Consider the following 20035-nt stretch of genomic DNA (forward strand, 5'->3'; position numbering starts at 1 on the left):
ATAATTCAGGAAGGGGTTGAGGTAAGTACGACCTGTAGCTCAGGGAGTGTAAAGGGACAATTTTATTAGCTAGAAGGGTTTCTCAGTAAGCCCACTGTTCTCTCATGTGATATGTATAGAAAGAAATATACTGCAATTTTATGCATTGCCAAATACTGTGTAGAGAGTAAAAAAGTGGGTCACATACACATAGCATTGTAAACAAAATATTTCAGTCAATTGATGACAAATGAGGCTATCATTCATAAATGCCCTCTGAAGGGGGTGATGAAGGAACTAAGCTAAAGAGACTCCAGACTCTGTCTGCCAGAGTTGGAAAATAAAGGAAGATATTGCAACGGAGTAGCAAAGAATTCTTCCCCTTGGACCACACAGTAGAAAACATCAGCTCCATCCAGCACAGTGGATGAAGGCAATGATGAATGGCCAGTGTCCAGCTAGGAAGCTCCACGAAACATGGTACAACTGTGAAGATGGGTATGAAAACTGCTTGTTTGGAAAATAAACTGAAATCTTACTTTTCTATTTAGTTTTCTTCAGGACAAATAAGTGGATAGATCTAGTGTGGTCAGGAATAAGTCAAGAGAACCGAAACATTTATTGCCTCATGTTCAGAGGGAGCAAGTACTGACAGAGCATATGTCTCATCTGCAGAGAGAGGACTAGAGGGTAAAACTCCTTGTGTTTTTGTAATTTTTCTTTATTTGAACAACTTCAGTTTAAGAGTGCTTAATTTGCCTAAGTTTAATTGACTCGTAGCAGCTTAGGAAGAAATTATAAATAAGAGTTAATGCTTAACTAAAGAATTTTAACTGAAATTTAGCCTAATCTAGGGCCATCAGAAACAATGTAAGATTTAAGCAAGGAGGGCATGGTTTGAAATCTATGGGTCATTGAGAGGAAGGGATGTTTCAGTGGGGTGACTTTTGCAACAGAAAGCTTTGATAGGACCTCTGGTGATGTTACAACATTGAATAAGAAGCTGTGTGGAACAGAGAAGGGGCAAATTGAGAGTCAGTGCAAGCGGTTGAAGGTTATAGAAAGTAACATGGAAGATCTTGGAAGTTATGTGGATTTTAGAGGCTTTCACAGGAGCGGTGAGATGGAGGAAGATACGAAACAGTCTTTGTGAACCAAAATTCTTAATATGGGATCATCCTTGTTTATTATTCATCCAGCACCAAATGAGACCACAAACATCCAACAAGTATAAGTTTAAGGTGAAGTGACCTGTGCACTGAGGGAACAGGTGCTCAGTAATTGGAGTTGGGATGTGATGATATACCAGATTGTGGGGGTTACTAGGTAGCAACTTTGAAGGTCTCTTCATAGTGGTCAGAGGCAGCAAAAAAGTTTCTAGATTACTTTGTTCCATGTCTTCTCTAAGCTGAATTAACAGTTACCCACATAAATATTCTCCCTTAACCCACCTTCTGAATACTGATAATTTACCTTAGATAGAGCATAGAACTTGAACTAGGAGCCAGGAAATCAGTTAAAAAAAAGTAGAATCATGTATTATGATGAACTGCCTGAGAAATATAAATGAGAAAAGCCCAGCAAACACAACAGCTAGTCATAATTAGAGAACTTCATGGAGACCTGAGGATCACTGGTGAAAAATATTAATAACATTAATGATGTGTTTCAGATGGAGACCTGTATCTCTTTGCCCTGTTCCTATAATCATGCAATTCTTCAGTAAATATTTAGTAGAGTAAAATCTGGAGGGAGGCATTGTGCCAAATACTAGAGTACAATAATGAAAGAATAAAAAGACAATGATTACTCTCAGGAAGCAGTAATCTACTGAGGAATACATATAAGTAGACTCAGAATCATATGCTGATTTACTCTTGGGAAATGATAGAGTTCTATGAGAGCACATTGGAAGAGCTCCCACTCCAGCCTCTGGATGGATGGGCAGGGATGGAGGAAGAAAAGACCAAGAGAAATGGACTGGAGTGAATGGGTGGCTGAAATAGAGAAGAGGCAGTTGCTGCACTAGTAGGCTGGCGTGAACCTCAAGTGGCAGAGAATATTACATAATGTGTGGAAAAAAGTGGTCCAGAAAAATGGCACAGTGGAAGAAGATGCCAAATTCACTTGTCTACGCTGAGTTATTTCAGATGTGCGATATGCATGTGATCTATTTGAGAGAGCCGAAAAAGAATGGCATCTTCATGGAAGATCTTTTCTGAAAGCATGGAGTTAGAGGGACAATTCAATGAGGATATTGAAGATACAAGAGAATGCATTTGCTACACAATAGTGAATTCCAGGTTTGAAAGTGATGAGTCAAATAATTGGGTAAGAAGAAAGAATTACCAAGCACGATGAAGCTGAGTTAATCAGAGAGAGTATTTGAAACCAAAACACTTTTGGCTAGGACCAAGTAAACAGGAGTAATGACAATTTGAACCATCACAGGTTAGCCAACTACAAAATTTCTAAACTTATTAGCTCCTACTCACTGTTGGACTGTGCGATTGTCACCTCTCTGGAAGAAGTCATCCATGCCCTCAATACACTGTGCCTCTGAGGAAATGTAATCCTGGTGCTATGTCAGCATGTTACAAACCTTGGAAGCTGCTTATAAGTTGTACAAACTCAGTGTTTTTCATAAAGTGTCTTCTGACACTTGGCACTTGTACCCCTGACTAAATTATCTTCAAGAGCCACTCTCTTTATATAAAAAAGAACAATGGAAAAGAAAGAAAATTGCATGAAAGAGTTAAAGATAATTTATACTATTTACTTTGAAATAGGCTAACTTCCTTAACCTGATAATTTTCACTTCCTCCTCCATTACATTTTTGGAAGAATATTTCAAGCTTGACTTTCATATTAATTTTTTTAGTTCCTTCTGTGTTTTTTCCCCCAGAATTTCAAATAGCATTTCTTGAGCATCTGTTACATGACAGGCATGATGTTAAGCATTGCAGATGCAATCCTGCCACTGAGGAACTTGCAGCCTAGTGGGAGAATAAACAAATGATTTTCTTTTATTTTTTTAATTTTTTTTTTAAAGATTGGCACCTGAGCTGACATCTGTTGCCAATCTTCTTCTTTTCTTTTTCTTCTTCTCCCTATAGCCCCTGAGTACATAGTTGTATATTCTAGTTGTAGGTCCTGGCTCTGTTATGTGGGAGGCTGTCTCAGCATGGCCTAATGAGCAGTGCTAGGTCCGCACGTAGGATCTGAACTGTCGAAACCCTGGGCAGCCAAAGTGGAGCACGCAAACTTAACCACTCAGCCAAGAGGCTGGCCCCCAAATGACTTTAATATAATATGATAATTGTGCGTAAATTCTATGAGAACACATATTTTTCCATCCGTCCATCCATCTGTCCATCCAGGTACTTAACATATACTTATTGAATTCCATACATGTGCCAGGTACGGGTCAGTCACTAAGAGTGAACAGGACAAATACTGACCCAGCCTTCAAGGAGCTGAGATTCTAACTAATTAGGATCTTTTCTAGTGGATGAGGGAGTGCCTTGGGCAGTCCACATGATAGAGGTGACATAGTAAATTGATTTAAAAGGACTGGAAGCATTGTATTGAGTGAATGAAAAAATATACTTAACATGGGTAATGGGGCAAAACATGGAGACAATAATTTACAGAAGCTTTGAGGTTAGACTGGATAAACAAAATAACACTAGAGTGGTGATTGTGAAGTGCGTTCACAGCACACTGGTTCTATGGGCAATTTGTTAAGAGCTCCATAAGCAAAAAATTTCGTGAAAAAACAAAATTTGGAACTGCTAGTTAAATAAAAATTGAATAAGTTTATTTACTGCAGAATTTCTTGCCACCTGTCATATGGAGAAGCAAATGTACATCGAAGAGACATCCACAGCATGAGTTATTAACAGAATATTTGACCAGAGAGTACCTTTTTTAAAGGACATTTTTCAAGACTGCTCTTCCGTGGAACATACCATTGAAAATGATGGACCAGAGCAAGAGATATAGGCCGGCATGTAGCTGCCGAGGGAGCTGAAGACGCAGATTTGAGTCACACTGAAAATGCTTTTGGGCAATACAATTTTGACTCTCCTGACTAGAGTAGAGTAGAGTAGGGAGTAGGGGAGAGACACAATAGATTTCTATGTTATTACTTTTCTTTGAATCAAACTAGTTTACTTTATAAAAATGTTTAATCCTGAAGCATTCAATACAAAGAAATATACAGGAAATGATAAACCAGAAAAGAACGTGCCTTCCTTTGAAATTTATCAACTGTTAATATTTTGACATATTTGTTTTGGATCGTGTTTTAAAGAGTTAATTATATCAGCAAAGATAAACCTTGACAATTTTGAGTGCAAACAAAACTCAAGTTGCAAAATGTATTCCGTGGTACGACATATAGAGTTTCAATACCTGCAAAAATTACTAAACGATGTTTATGGATTCATAAATATACAATAAAATACAAAAATGTTCATGGGAATTATAAATGCTGAATTAAAGGTTATGGGTTTTTCTGGAGATAATGGGAATGAAGGGTTTCCAATGGTGTCTAGAATATATAATTCCCCAATGAAAATAAAAATAGTATCTCAAACAAGAAATAATGCTAATTTATAAAGCTGGGTGATGATTAAGTCCAGTTCCCTGGAAACAGAACTTGAGACAGCCATTTGTGGACACCTCAGAACGATTTCTAAAAGGAATGAGGAAAGAAGGATTGGGCAGAAGGAAAGACTGAACTGCAATCAGTTACAACAGGGCCACCATCTGATCCCATAGGGGGCTTTGGAGCTGTGATGACTCTTCAGAGATTGCCCAAATTGAGACCAGGACGTCGAGTGTTGGGACCTCTGCTTTGAGCAGTAATTGGCTCTAGACCGACCCTGGGAAGGAGTGAAAGTATTGGCAAGGCGATTTGCTTCAGCCAAGAGCAATTCCCAGAATAATGCACAGTTCTGGGTCCTCAGCTGCTGCCACTTTCTGCTGTTGGGTGATGTGTGCATTGCCTGGGTCTTGCAAGGCCAATTTGTGTTATGTACCACAGCATCCACTTCAACGACGTCTTGTGCCATTTTATTATTGTTTATTGGTATGTTTGAAATATTTCATGCTTTTTCAAATCTCAGCATTAAAAAAAAGAAAAACAACCTTCCAATTTCTAGTAACAGTACTGCACAAACTAGTTCCCCAATACACAGACAGACATGTACACACACACACAAACACACAACTCAACATAAGCCCCAGCGATGATAACAGGTCACATACTTACTATTTTGTTTTCTGTTTTCTCCAACAGGAGAGACTCATCTCTCTCTTTCTCTCCTCCTGGTTTTAGAATGCCTTGTTGTGTATTTTAAAAAGTACAATTTATTCAGCATTTTTAGGTTTTTGTTACAGGAGAACTTAGTTGGCCTTCTTGCTGGAACACAGCTGTCCTCCCTGAAGTGTCAATTCTGAAATGACTCTAAAGAAAAATTAAGTTAATCCCATTATTGGACTATAGTACTCTTTTCTTTAATCATCTAAATTTCCCTTCCGTCTGCTGTGGTATAAAAAGCTTCAATTCCACACAACATTGTGTCTTCATTTTACTTTTCCTTTTTAATTGTTATACCATCAGGTCCATATGCTCACTAAATCGGGGTGGGCAAACTATGGCCCAAGGGACAAATCTGATTGCCACCTGTTTTTGTCCCACCGCAATGCTCGCTCATTGCATGTTATCTGGGTACCTTTGCCCTACAATGGCAGAGTTGATAGTCATGACACAAATCATACCGCTCCCAAGACCTAAAGTATTTACTATTTGGCTCTTCACAGAAAAAGTTTGCCTACTTTAAAAGCCTACTTTAAAAGTATTGACCATTTCTATATTTTGCCTTGAGAAAATCTACATGTGGTGGGCACAGCAGCGGAGAGGGGCTCAAAATGTTTGGCCACTTGACCTTTCTTTACTGTTTTTCAAAGAGGAGCTGAAAAATGTACTGAAGCCAGTTGTCAGGGGCATTGCTTTCTTGCATCTCTGCAAGAAAAATCCTAACTACAAGAGGCCCCTATGGTGAGGCCATATCTTGTCCTAAAATATGTCTCAACCACAACAGGGAACAGGTGGAGTAGAAAACAGCATTCAGATCTACCTTTACAGTTTATAGGCAATTGCAAATGACTGACATGGGCAATAAACCGCCGTGGTTCGTATATGCATATACACACATGCATACACACAATGCGTGACATTCCTTCCTTCACGTGAGCTGGCTGCTTGCTTTTCTAAGGACAGATGCCATTGGGATGTCACCCATGATCTCTTATCTGATGCTGATATGCATATGTCTCCATCTTTTATGAGTAATCTTAAAATTGTGATTCATACCCTTCTCTAATAAAGTCTAGTTTAAGAAATCTTGTCCGCACACAAAATCTGAATAAGGCAAGCAAATTTTATATTTAGATATATAGATACATTAGGTATATATAATACATTACATAAAATATACATATAAATATAGATACGGATATGGGAAAGGAGATGCATCTTCACCTATACACGCTTCTGATTCTTGCTGGTTATATTTTTCTCCTTCCTTACTGATGTGGACATTTCCGTGCCTCTTCTGCCAGCTTTTGTTTATATGATCTCTCTGAATAAGGGGATATCCATCCAGATCCCCTAGGTATTTGTCCACAAATTGGGTGCTTTCATATCCTTTATTTTTTCTCTCAGTACTTTTTGGTTTCTGATGGTATCCTTTGATCAGAGCTTAAGCTCAACAGCTGGTTGATGCAAATTTTCAAGGCGAGTTCTGAGGTCCAGAAACAGGGTGCTGAGGGAACAGTCATGTGGGCGGCCTGGCAAGCGCATTTGCATCCACTCTGTTTTGCTCGTTGAAAAAGTCTCTGAGCTGGGATGATTTCTCTACGTCACTGTTTTGCTTGACAAGGAACACGGTGTCTCTTCGTTTCTTCTGATCTGTTGCTGCCACACACATCATGAAAGAGAATTCCGGTCCTCCGACTGCTTCCTGTAGCTGAGGATGCAGCTTGAACCCTGCACTGCCCCAAAGTCAGGACTTGCCAGTGGTACCCATCAGCAAGTACCAGGAGAAATTTCAAGTGCGCTTCTTTTCACCTGCCTTCTCTTTTAGTTCTTGTCTCTACATTAGAAATCACACCTAGATTCTTTGGGACTCTCTTCTATTTAATTCCTGGTAAGTTAGAGGTGTAAATTAGCCACCAGGTTCAAGTTATCTCTGTATTAGATCTCTGCTCTATGTCAGGAAAATGTGTCTTCTTGGCATGTACAATACATTCAGTGATGATATAAATTTTTTCCTTTAACTGTAAACGGAGTTTAATGGGGGTGAGACAGGAGACATGTATATAGATGCCTTGTTTATATTCTTATCCTATAATATAGATTTTAATAGGGAGATTTCCTCCTATAGCTGCAGTGTAACCTCAGTAATTTTCAAAGCATCATCTTAAATGGAAACACAAAATTAAACACTTATAATTTACATTTTGCTGAAGGAAACACAATAACGAAAAAGAATGAAAGAAAGAAAATGACTCTTTGGGACCTTTCTCTAATTTCTACTGACGGGACATGGTAACCTCTTTTTAATAACCATTTGTGGGCTAATAGTTTGATATATGATGCGCCAGGAGAAATAAAGAGAAAATATGTTTTCTTGTGATTCAGCAGTACCCCTAGCTATTTTCACAGTCTACATTTTTATTTTGTGTTCTTTTAATTTCTGTGTGTGACAACTAATTCATGCTCTTTTATATTGATTTTAATAAATTATGAATAAAATATTTATAGTGTGAACATTTCGTCTTCCATAGTCTCAATATTCAGATGTTTGCTTTTCCGTAGACACAGTCTTTATTTTTCATTTAGTAGATCTAGGAAATGCAGATGAGTATTTACTTACGAATGCAAAACATCCACACACATCCACACCAGCACTTCCTAGCAAACAAAAATATTCAGAGCCACCAGATGTATGTCTGAAAACAGAGTGGACACATCCTCTGGTTTTCAGATAAAATTTTAAAATAATAGCATCGATGAAGATTGTAAAAATTTGAATTCTGCTCTTAAGCATTTGCTATGAGCCAGCATCAAGCTATATGTCTTGCACATGTTTTATGCGATCTTTAACTTACCTCATTAGATAATGTTTGTGGTCTCCATTTTCAGAGGAAACAATAGAGAGTTAGAGAGCTTGTATGACTCATCCAAGGTCACTTACTGGAACATGGCGGAACTAAGATTTCAACCAAGACCTGCCATTCTCTAAGTCTCAAACTCTTAACTACTACAGTACGTGATTTTACTCAATTAAAATATGCTTAAATTTACCACAGAGAGATTCTCTTCCAGTTTTTCAGGCATCAACTTCTCTAGAAAGACCAAGAAACCTATAGTTTCTCCACATTGCAATCACCATGAGACATCAATAAGGTCCAACTCTGGCCCTTCGAAAGTGTTCATATCTCAAATATGAGTCACGTCTTATTTTATTCACATTTACTTTAATCTTTTTTTCCCATTTATCAAAAAACTTTCAGAATTTCATACTGTACAACGCCCTATATGTGTCATTTGGCTTTAAAACTTCTAATTACACTTCAGATGGTATTCATCTACAGGCATGGCCTCCTGCATAGAAAGAACATCAGCTTGCAATTGGACTCCCCATACCCCGAGCCTAGGAGATATTTGATCTTTGATTTAATATTTGTGTCAGGATATTAGGCTGAGCAAACTTCAGTTTCAGTAGGCACATTGGAGCACTGCCCCACAAAGCCGCCGGCTTCTTCAGGGCTATCATCACTGCAATTGAGAAAGACCATTTTGCTCAGTGTTCTCAGGCAAAGAGTAGCAGGAATGGGGGAGCTCACTTGACGCAGGGATGGGGGAACTTAGAGCATCTTTCATCTAACAAGAGGATCAAAAGAAGAGCAGGAGGGGAGTAGTCTTGACCTTTACAAATCTTTACTACAACCCTTAGAGCTGGATAAAATCTGACCAATAAATCAATTTAGCAGATACCAACCACTTTTGAGTCCTCCACAAGCAAAACATGTGGAATTACTTATTCTAAGAACACGAGCTTCCTGGGGAGCCTTGATGAGATGTCTGTGTTGTCCTCAGTGAGGCAGAGAAGCAGAATGAATTGCCCTTTTGAGCAACCAGTTTTGCTGTGTTCTGATTGTTAATTTCTTAAGACCTATTATGCTTTCTTATGAAATATTCTAATTTTAAGGGCTGAAAATCTAACCAATAGGTGTGGACGGCTACTTTCTTTTCTTTCTTCTTTATTTTGCATCAGGTTTATTGTGTCATAATTTACATCATGAAATCACCTTTGTGCTCAACTTTAATTTGATAAGTTTGAAAAATATATACAGTCATATAAACACCACCACCACAGTAAAAACTTAAAATATTTCCATCACTCCCCAAAATTTCCTCCTCCCTTTGGCAGTCAGTCCCTTTCCCAGCCTCTGGCTTGTAGCAACCACTGTTCTGATGTCTGTTCCAATAATTTTGTCTTTCCTAGAATGCTATCTAAACAGAGTTAAAAAATATATACTCTTTTTCTAAGGTTTTTAACATTAACGCATGTTTATGCATGTATCAGTAGTTTAATTTTTTTGTTACTAAATAGTATTTTATTATATTGATGTACCACCATTTGTTTATCTGTTGACTACTTAACGGACATTTGAATTGTTTCCAGTTTGGAGCCATTATGAATAAAGCTACTATAAACATTCCAGTACACATTTTGTGTTGCCAGATATTTTCATATTTCCAGGGAGGAGATTGCTGGATATTATGCTTATCTTCCTAAGAAACTGCCAAATTTTCTCCAAAGTTGTTGTACCGTTTTGTGTTTCCACCAAGGAGTGGCAAGAATTCCAGTTGCTCTATAGTCTTGTCAACACTTGATATTGTCAACTTTTTTCCACTTTAGCCACTCTATTAGGCATGCATGCACCTTCTTGTGGTTTTACTCGTAAGGTGACATGACACCTAAATGCAATGTTATATTGGATTGGATTCTGGAGCAGCACCAATAAAAAAGGACATTATTTAAAGGTCTGGTGAAATCTGAATAAATTCTATAGTTGAGCCATAGTATTGTACCAATGTTAATTTTGTAGTTTTGATAAATGGTTATGAAAGATCTTAACACGGTGTGATGAGAAAACAGCCATTCTGAGCTGTTGCCTAGGCATCTCACAGGATGACAACCCTGCTCACACCCAGAGTCTGGACATTTAGATAAGGATCTGAGCTTGGGATTCTCACCACAAATTCCTGCTTTGCTTTTCCTGGGGCACCTTTTAAAATAACCACTTAGAGTTTAGCCCACAAAAGCTTAGTAACCTCTACTCCAACCACCTCATAAGTAACAGGTGCTTGCGACCCTGCTCTCTACCCCTGCTTGCTTATGACCTGGGACAGAGAACTGCCCTCCCCTTGGCTCATTACAGGTGCACCCTCTCCTCCCCCTGTTCTGGGATCTGTAAGTAATAAATTTTGACCAACCAATAGAGGAAGAAAAAGGCCAAGCTTCAGACATCTGGTTATCCCCTTTGTGTAGAAAGGGAAGCAGTGCAATATAAGAATGCAAATGGACTAAGGAGCAATGGTGAATGACTGGCTGGATTTCCATGGGCCTAGGAGGAGAAAGTCGGAAAACTAAGGACAAAGAAATCTGAGAAAGAGGCATATAGACGCACTAATGGAAGTGGTCATAACGTTTGAAGACTTTGCATTGTATATCAATGCCCACCAGAAAACATGCTCAATGGAGTAAGTACTGAACTACCATGTAGTCAGAGCAACTCAGCATTTTGGCATCAGCCAGCCTTCATCATCCACCACCCCATTCCTAATACAATGAACTCATGAGTAGAATAGCCTTTGGTTAGTGATGGAAACTACACATGGGCCCGAAAGCCTGTGTTCCCTGTCACTAAGCCTGATATAGCTACTGCCTCTGCTGAATGTTGAACCTGCCACAACACAAACCAACATCATACCCTAATAATATATTATCCACCAGGAAGACTTTTTGGTGATAAATTTATTACATTGGCTCTCTCCTACCTTAGAAGACAGCTATTCATCTTGACTGGAATCAGCATATGTGTATTCTGGCTATGTATTTTTCCTTTCTTGCCCACAGGACCTCAGCTAGCACACTATCCAAAGATGTTCAGAGTATCTGATGCACCAACACAGAATCCTGCATAACAACACAATAGACCAAGGGATCAACTTCACACCAAAGGAGATGTGTGGGTAGACACATGACCATAGGTGTCATATTACATATGATACATCCCCAAAGCTGCTACCCTGACACAGTTGGAGTGCCAGCTTGGAGACGGGAGCATATGAGGACTCCAAAATTAGAATGGGTGAATCCGGGAACTAAATGGGTAGAAATAGGAGTAGCCTTAATTGCTGTCACTCACAGTATCCCACATAGGAAATTTGTACTTCCATTCTCTATTGCCTTAGACTGTGAGGATATAGAGCTTCTAGTTCCCAGAGGGATAACACTTCCACCAGGGGACAGAGTTAGAGCCCCATTCAATTTTATTTTCAGGCTTCTGCCTACTCGCTTTAGGTCCTTTGTGTCAAGAGACCAGAAACAAAGAAAGGACTCAACATTCTGCCAGGGGTAATTCACTCTGACCATCAGTAGGTAGTAAGGCTTATGGAAGCAAGGATAAATTAGCACTCAGGTGATCTATTTGGAGTCATTTGGTGCTCCCTTACCCAATTTTTTTTTCCTAAGGAGGATTCAGCCTGAGCTAACATCTGTTGACAATCTTCCTCTTTTTCTACCTGAGATGCCCCCACAGCATGACCACTGACAGACTAGTAGCGTAGGTCCATGCCAGGGAGCCAAACCCGGGCTGTCAAAGCAGAATGCACCAAACTTAACCACTAGAGCCCTGGGGCTGACCCTCATTACCCAGTTTTGATGCTAAATGGACAAATATAGCAGCCATCCATGAAAAGAGTTCTCAGTAGTGAAGACAAGGCTCACCCCATAAGTTATCCACCTAGATGAGTAGATGTGTTAACCAAGCATAAAGGGAATGTACAATAGATTGTAAAAGAGAGAGATTTTCAAAGAGAGAGGAAGGAAGATGAAGAATGCAATGGGTGGCTTCAAGATCTACTAACTAATCTTCGTCTTCCTAAGTTACCCAAGGAAAAGAGACCACCTGGAATTCTGAAGGAATCTTTCCAAGATGGGGTGAATTTAGTATACAAAGCAAGTGCATCTGGGTATAATGGTGTGGACTGTAGTGTACATCATGCTGCACTGCCCAAATCTCCCCTTTCATGACAGGGACACTCCTTCCCCTGGCCTCTGGGATTATTGCCTACAAATGGCTCACTGCTGAGTACCTCTCTGGACATTGCCTTCTGCTGAAGGAAACCACTTTGCCCAAGGCTACACCTAGTATTGTGGTTGATAAACGGGTGCTCCAAAGCAAAACCCTGAAGTAGATATTCCCGTGATGGCAGATTTCAAGGTTTCAAGCGTTGAATAACCAGCTTGCAAAATTCTTGGCTATGTAGCAAGTGGCTCTCTTGGGGCAGTACAAAGAGATTCTATCACTCTCCTGACTGACAGGCTTACACTCCGCTCTTTGGGGGCAGCCTACATCCAATGACTGGTTAATGAAGGGGTATTGGGACAAATATGAGGGTCCAATCCTGCTCCAGACTGCTCCTGCTGCACCTCTTCACCGGTTAACCTCCCTTTCTGCCCAAGCTCATTTACCTCCCCTCCTCAGGGACTTTCGTGAAAAATCTCTAGTAAACTTCTTCAACACAAATCTTCATCTCAGGCTCTGTTTTCATGGAACTAGAGCTAGGTCAGGTAGAAACATTGAAAAGATGTTCATTCTCCCCCTTATTAAACGTTTTTTTTTTCCTAACAATGAAATTTATATTTTAGGAAGCAAAAAGTGAAAGATCAGAATTTATTTTCCACATGCTTAAAGTACCAGTAAACAGTGGAAGAGAATGAATTAGAAAAGCAACAGGCAAAAAGAGTAATCAAATTAATGTCAGCATCCATGTTAGCAGTGCCAATATACCCTGCTTGTGGGTAGACACACTCTCCGTGTCAGACTCAGGTTGCGATCCTGACAAGGTTGCATGTCCTTTTCTTTGCAGGCTTGCATAAAAAGATATTTAAACATTTTTTTATCTCATTTTTTTGGAAGTATAAGCAGCATCATCTAAAATGGAATTTATGTTCTAGCCATAATGTTTATTTCACAGCAATATAAGAAACAGTTGTATGGAAACTTCATTCCAGAATTCCAAGAGAGTCAAACAAAAATAAATAATTTCCCTGCATTCTCCTCCCATCAACAAGAATCTAATTTTGCCAGTACACTATGAAGTGCAAGATCGTTAAGTCTTTTTGAAGCATTTGACTGGCAGAGAAGTATGAAAATTGTCAGATGCCTGATGGCTAATCTCAAATTTCAGCTGCACAGTATTTCTAAATGTGACATTAAATAATTTCTGAGGAAAATACACTTTCTACCCATCTGCTTTGAATAGATATCTTCTAACTTCTATCGTTCAAAGAAATTCCCAGGATGCTATACCTAGAAAAAAAATATACTATTGAACAGAAACTTCTCAGCAGTCAGATAGACAAAATAATCCTCAACATGAATAGTACTGAAAGTAAAACCTGAATCATTCTGTAGCTAAGTCCTTAATATGCCCCTTCCCCAGCAATATTTCTTACATATAATTCTAAAGGTATAGATGCCTATATTGATAAGATTCTTTTACTAACCTTGGAAAATGAATCTTGGAATGCACCAATTTAAAGGGAAAGAAAGAGATCTAAAAAGAGCACAGTCAACCTAATTTGAAAATAATTTTGAAATTTTTACACATGTCACAAGGCTCATCTAAACATCTGAGATCCTGTCTCATTAATGAGAATGGAAACCTAAAACTACGGGTAAGTAGGGTAAAGGGAAGAAGGAGAATACCCATTGAGACTCTCTAAGGCTGCAGACAGCATAATGTACACACTACAAATGTTACCTTATTAATCCTCATCCACATCTCTGGAGGCTGTTCTATCTCTAGTTGATGGATTGGGGAAACAAATGCCAGTAATTTGCCAAAGTCATATAGCTGTGTCTTCTCGCCCTGCTCCTGATGCTTGAGCACCGGCACACCTCAGGCATCGGTTCCGACAACATGACTTCTCTATCCACCTTCACTTTCTAGGAGATCTCTCCAGACCAATGGCTTCAAACGTCATTGAATTAGTTATCTATTGCGGTGTAACAAATTACTCCAAATTTAGCAGCTTAAACCAGCAAACATTTATTATCTCACATGATTTCTGAGGGTCAAGAATTCCTCAGCAACTTAGGTGGATGGTTTTGATTCAAGGTCTCTCGTGAAGTTGCAGTCTTACTGTCAGCTACGGTGGAGGTTATCTGAAAGCTTGATTGAAGTTAGAAGATCTGCTTCCAAGATGGTTTTTCCAGGTGTTTATTGGAAATAGGCCTCAGTTTCTTCCTGGATGGTGGAAGAAGGCCTCTTGACAAGGACCACTCCACAGTGCTGCCTCAGTGTCCTCGAAACATGACAACTGGATTCCCCAGAGCAAGTATTCCAAGAGAACTATGTCATATAACATAGCCTTGGAAATGACATACCAAGACTTTTGCCATTTTCTATTGTTCACACGGATGAACCTCAATACAATGTGTGAAATGGCTAAGCAAGGGTGTGAACACCAGGAGTCAGGGATCAGGTCCCGGTATAAATGAAGCTCTTTGCATTTCACTCCTTAAGTACATCTCCTCAAGTGTGATTTCTTTCTAAATCTGAAGACCTGTGAGACTAGAGAGATAAGTTACCTGCCCCACACAGTAGACAAAAGACATACCTCCACACTTCTTTGAGATAGCTCTTCTCTATGTTGGGTTTATGCTGAACCAGCTGAGGAACAATGCTCTTAAGCATCTTAGAAGCTCTATTATTGGATTAAGAGTTTCGGTGAGTTACACACTTACAGCCTTTAGAGGAACTGTTTTCTGACTCAATGATACTCTGATGCGCCACTTTTGTTTTTTCTCTAGTCTTAACAAAAGATTTTGCTGTCACACCTTAGGTTTTATCTTTAGTCCATGTTTTCTTAGCAGTCCCAGGGGGAGGTTGATCCTTATTTGGAAGACATTTCTTAATTTTCCATCATTTTTCCAGTGGAGAACCTGAGAAATTTTAACACCATTAAATCCCAACTCCTTCAGGTTTAATGGTCGTTCTTGTAGTCTGTCCCTCTTGTTTCACATTTTACTGTGAGCAGCAAGATGCAAACAAGTGGTACCTCTAAGACTCTGGCTGGAAGTCTCCTCAGCTACGTCACCCCATTCATTAGGTACCTTTACTTTTCTCATTCACGTGGGGAATGGTGTTGCTAAACGTTCCACCATTACATAAAAGCATCCTTTGCTCCAGTTTCCAAGAAGATATTCCTCACTTTCATCAATCATAGCCTCCTCAAGGGCCAGGATATTTCTACAAAATGTCTTCAAGGCTCTTCAAGATTTTACTAACTATGTCATCAAAGTCCTCCTCACGTCCACCCGCTGACTTGTTCTAAAACAATTCCCACCTTTTAAAGTGTTTGTTAATACTCAAAGACTTCCATTACCAAAATCTGTATCAGTTATCAATTGCTGCATAAAAAATTACCCCCAAATTTTGAAGCTTGAAAACAACATTTATTACATGACACATTTTCTGAGGGTTAGGAATCAGGAGCAGCCTAGCTGGGTGGTTGTAATCAGGCTCTTCCATGAGGTTATAGTCAAGATGTTGACCACAGCTGAGGTCATCCGAAAGTTTGACTAGGGCTGAAGGACTTTGCTCCTAAGGTGGCTCACTAATGTGGCAGAAGGTTCTGTTCCTTACCACACACCTCTCCACAGGGCTGCCTGACTATCCTCATAATGTGGCAGCTGGCTTCCCCAAAAGAAAGTGATGCAAGAGAGAGAAAGGAAGAAGCCATGTGTCTTTCACAACTGTGATAGTTAACTTTATGTGTCAAATTGCCTGGGCTGCAGGGTCCAGACATTTGGTCAAACATTATTCTGCATTTTTTTGTGAGAGTGTTTTCGGATGAGATTAACATTTAAAGAGGTGCACTTTGAGTAAATCAGATTGCTCTCCATATGTGGGTGGGCCTCATCCAGTCAGGTGAAGGCTGGAATATAGCAACGAGACTTGACCTCTCCTGAGCAAGAAGGAATTCTGCCTGCAGACAGCCTTTATACTTGAACTACAACATCATCTCTTCCCTAGGTCTCCAGCCTGCTGTCTCATTCTTTAGACTTTGGACTTGCCAGTAACTACAGTTGCATAAGCCAGTTCCTTAAATGAATTTCTCTCTCTCTTTCTCTCTTCTGTTTCTCTGGAGAACGCCGACTGACACAATAACCTAATTGCAGAAGTGGCACACCATCCTTTTGCATATTCTATTAGTAACACAGACCAACCCTGATAAGATGAGGGAAGAGACCAAACAAGGCCATGAATCCCAAGGGGCAGGAGTCATTTGGGGCCATTTTGGAGGCTGGCTACCATAACTATAATTTGAAGATACGTAAATTTATATTTTCAACGACAACTTCTCCTTTGAAATGTGGATTTGTAAATGCTACTGCATGTTGACATCTATACTTAGGTATAAATAAACAGTAAAAGTTCAGCCGAACTGCTGACTCACTGCCCATCACCATCACCTAACCTATTAGTCTGCTGGTGTTCTCAATTACGGTTACCAGCACTACTGTTGTCTTGCTCCTCAGGCCAAACTTTGATTTCAACCTTGGTTCTTCTCTCTGTCTCGCACTCCACATATGATCCATGAGCCTGTCAACCGTGCTTTCAGAAACATCCTGATATCAATGATTTTTCATTTTTCACATTCTTTCTAGCTATCACTCTCATCCAAGCCATTATCGTTGTATGCAAATGGAATCATAGAAAAAGAAATACTTTCTCTTCTTTCTGCTACCATCAACGAGGACCTAAATTTGCCAGGACACTTTGGGATATAATATTTTTTAAGATTTTATAAATTCTCTCTATGCATAATGCCTACCATATAGTTTTGGGAGAGACACTGATTTTGGTACCTTAGTAAGAGTTTCCGAATATGGCGCAAGTGTGTTCTGATGAGAGATCAACATTTTTTACACACCCTTTTTCCTTTTGCTTTGTTTCACTCCCTCTTGAACTCTTTGTCAACCACTACTTGGCATTTTGAATGGGAAGGTTTCACCATTCATCAAATTAAAATGCACATACAGACACATTTTAATGTGCAATGTACACTAAAAAGCCTCCTTCAGAAATTATATGACCCAGCTTTACAATGTAATTTTAGCATTAAGACATTTTATCACAATGGAATTACCAACTCTAATTTGTTTATATCTTTTCCCCCATCAATTAGTCTTCTCCCAGACCAGCAAGTACTATTTTGCTTTATTAATGGCACAATGGGAAAGTAATTACTAAGATGAGCCTGGTTTGGGCTTCTCTGTTTTCAATAAATGCAGTAAATGGAGTAGAAAATGCTTCTTATGAACCCACATCAAACTCTGAATGGGGCATGGATAAAGACCCTGCTAGGGGGTCTTTATGTAACTGCAGCCTGATAAGGACCCCTTGTAAGAAGTGAATGTTCATACTCTATGATACAGTCTAAACTCATCAAGGAGGTGAAAGGAAACAATATTACAAAGAATTTTGCCCTCTTTCAAAACCTGTTACGTATTACCTTCTCTAGATAACTTAGGTCAGTATATTAGTTATCTGTAGGTGTGTAAAAATTACACCAAATCTTGGTGTCTTAACATAGCATTGATTATCTCACTGTTTCTGTGGAGCAGGGGTCTGAGAGCAGCTTAGAGAGACAGTTCTGGCTCAGCGTCTCTCCTGGGGTCATACTTAAGCTGTTGGCCTGGGCTGCGGTCATGCAGAGCTGGAAGACCTGCTTCCACACTCTCTCAAGTGGCTGCAGGCAGGCCTCAGTTCCTCACTGGCCCTTGGCTGAATATCTGAGTTCCTTGCCATGTAGGTCTCTCCACAGGGATACTCACAACATGGCAGCTCACTTCCCCCAGAGCAAGCGATCCAAGAGAGAGCCCAAATCGTGACCATAGTCTTTTTATAAATTAATCTCTTAAGTGACATGCCATCAGCGTGCTGTATTCTGTTCATTAGAAGCGAATCACCATGTCCAGCCCATATTCAGGATGAGCACAGAAAAGCTCCACCTCTTGGAGGGAAAAGCATCTAATAATTTGTGGTAAATTGCTTAAAACCACCACAGCCAGATAGTCACCCATTTCAGGTCATCACTGGCCCACATCGGTAGTGGTCCTGACATGCTCAGCAAGCCCTCCCCGACAGCCTGGCACCTGCTCTAAAGGGAGCAACCTTCTTTCTCTGGCATAATGTCCATATAAAACTTCATGCATAGTCTCGTTCTGAAACAACAGAAAACTGGCAGAGGGAAAATGAAACTCCAGACTTCATCTTGTAGCCATTTTCTAGTGATTTGGGGAGCGAACTCTGGAGCCAAACTCTTTAGTTCAAATACTGGCTCTGGCATTCACTTACCGTGCAACTTTTAAAAATGATTTAAACTCTACATCCCTTAAATTTCTCACCTGCAAAAGGCAGATAACAGCAGCACCTACCCAGTAGGTCTGCTGAGATGATTAAATAAGATACTATATAAAAAAATGTTTAAATATTGCCTGGCAGATAGTAAATATTTACTAATTAACATCGTTATCTTTATCATCATTATTATTTTAATTGAAATCATATCCACCCGTAGTCCCAATCGTGGTCTTTAAAATGGGCATTCACTCCACAAACATAAGAACTTGCTAATGAGCCAGAGTGTTAGAGGCATTGGAGATTCAGGAGTGAGCAGACAGATAAAATTCCTGCCTTTTGGGAGCTTATGCTTGTGTAGGTTTTGCTCGCATCACTCACAGTTGCCTCCATAGTTTTATTAAGAAGACGAAATGGGGACAGTAGCAACCGAGAGATCCGGGGAGCAAAACTGACGAAACAGAGAAGGTACTGTTTGAAGGAGTGCGTCTTAGTTATCAGAAGTTATCCTGCTACCCTGTTCTACATGGTTCCAAGAACAGAGAGAACAAGTCTTGGCTTTGCCAGCAACCTGCTGTGTCAATTTGAGCAAGTCATTCCTTTCTTCTCGGGTGTTTCCTGTTTGCAAAATGAAGGTGGCCAGGCTTGTCCTATATTCATGTTTTGTTTATTTTTTTTAAATCGTCTTTTAGGAAACAGAGATGCTTCCAGGATTCTGAAAATATTTTATTGGCATTTTCTCTAATTTGTTTATCAATATTTTATTTATTTTTAAAAACTTCATGCAACGTAATGGACTATAGCAAATATTAATATAGTAGAATCTATGTGGATTAAGATTTGTCCCTAGAAACTTCTTTACTAATAAGGAAAAAAATCATACATCTGAACTTACAAAATAATTAGACACTAGGTTTTACTTTGATCTGTTTTATATCTTGTAATTCTGTATGAGTTGACCTGAAAATAGGCTATCATAAAACGACTTTGAAATTCATTTATCTACATAATAATGACTAAAATTTTGAACGATTATTATTTGCAGCATCTGCCTTAAGTGTTTCATGTATAATATTTCATTTAAATTTAAAAACAATTCTACGATGCTGGCATGCATAACTTCCTCTCAGAAAGTGAAGAAACTGAAGCTGGAAAGCTTAAGTAACCTGCCTAAGGTCATACGACTTACAGTGGCAGAGCCAGAATTTTAATTGAGGTCTCAAAATGCGTGTTTTTAACTACCACGCTCCAATTATTTTTAGGATTTCTTATTAGGATTACCACCTTATTTATCTACTTTTCCATTCTATTACA

Source organism: Equus quagga, chromosome 2 (genome assembly GCF_021613505.1).
Source record: "Equus quagga isolate Etosha38 chromosome 2, UCLA_HA_Equagga_1.0, whole genome shotgun sequence".
NCBI classification, from domain to species: domain Eukaryota; kingdom Metazoa; phylum Chordata; class Mammalia; order Perissodactyla; family Equidae; genus Equus; species Equus quagga.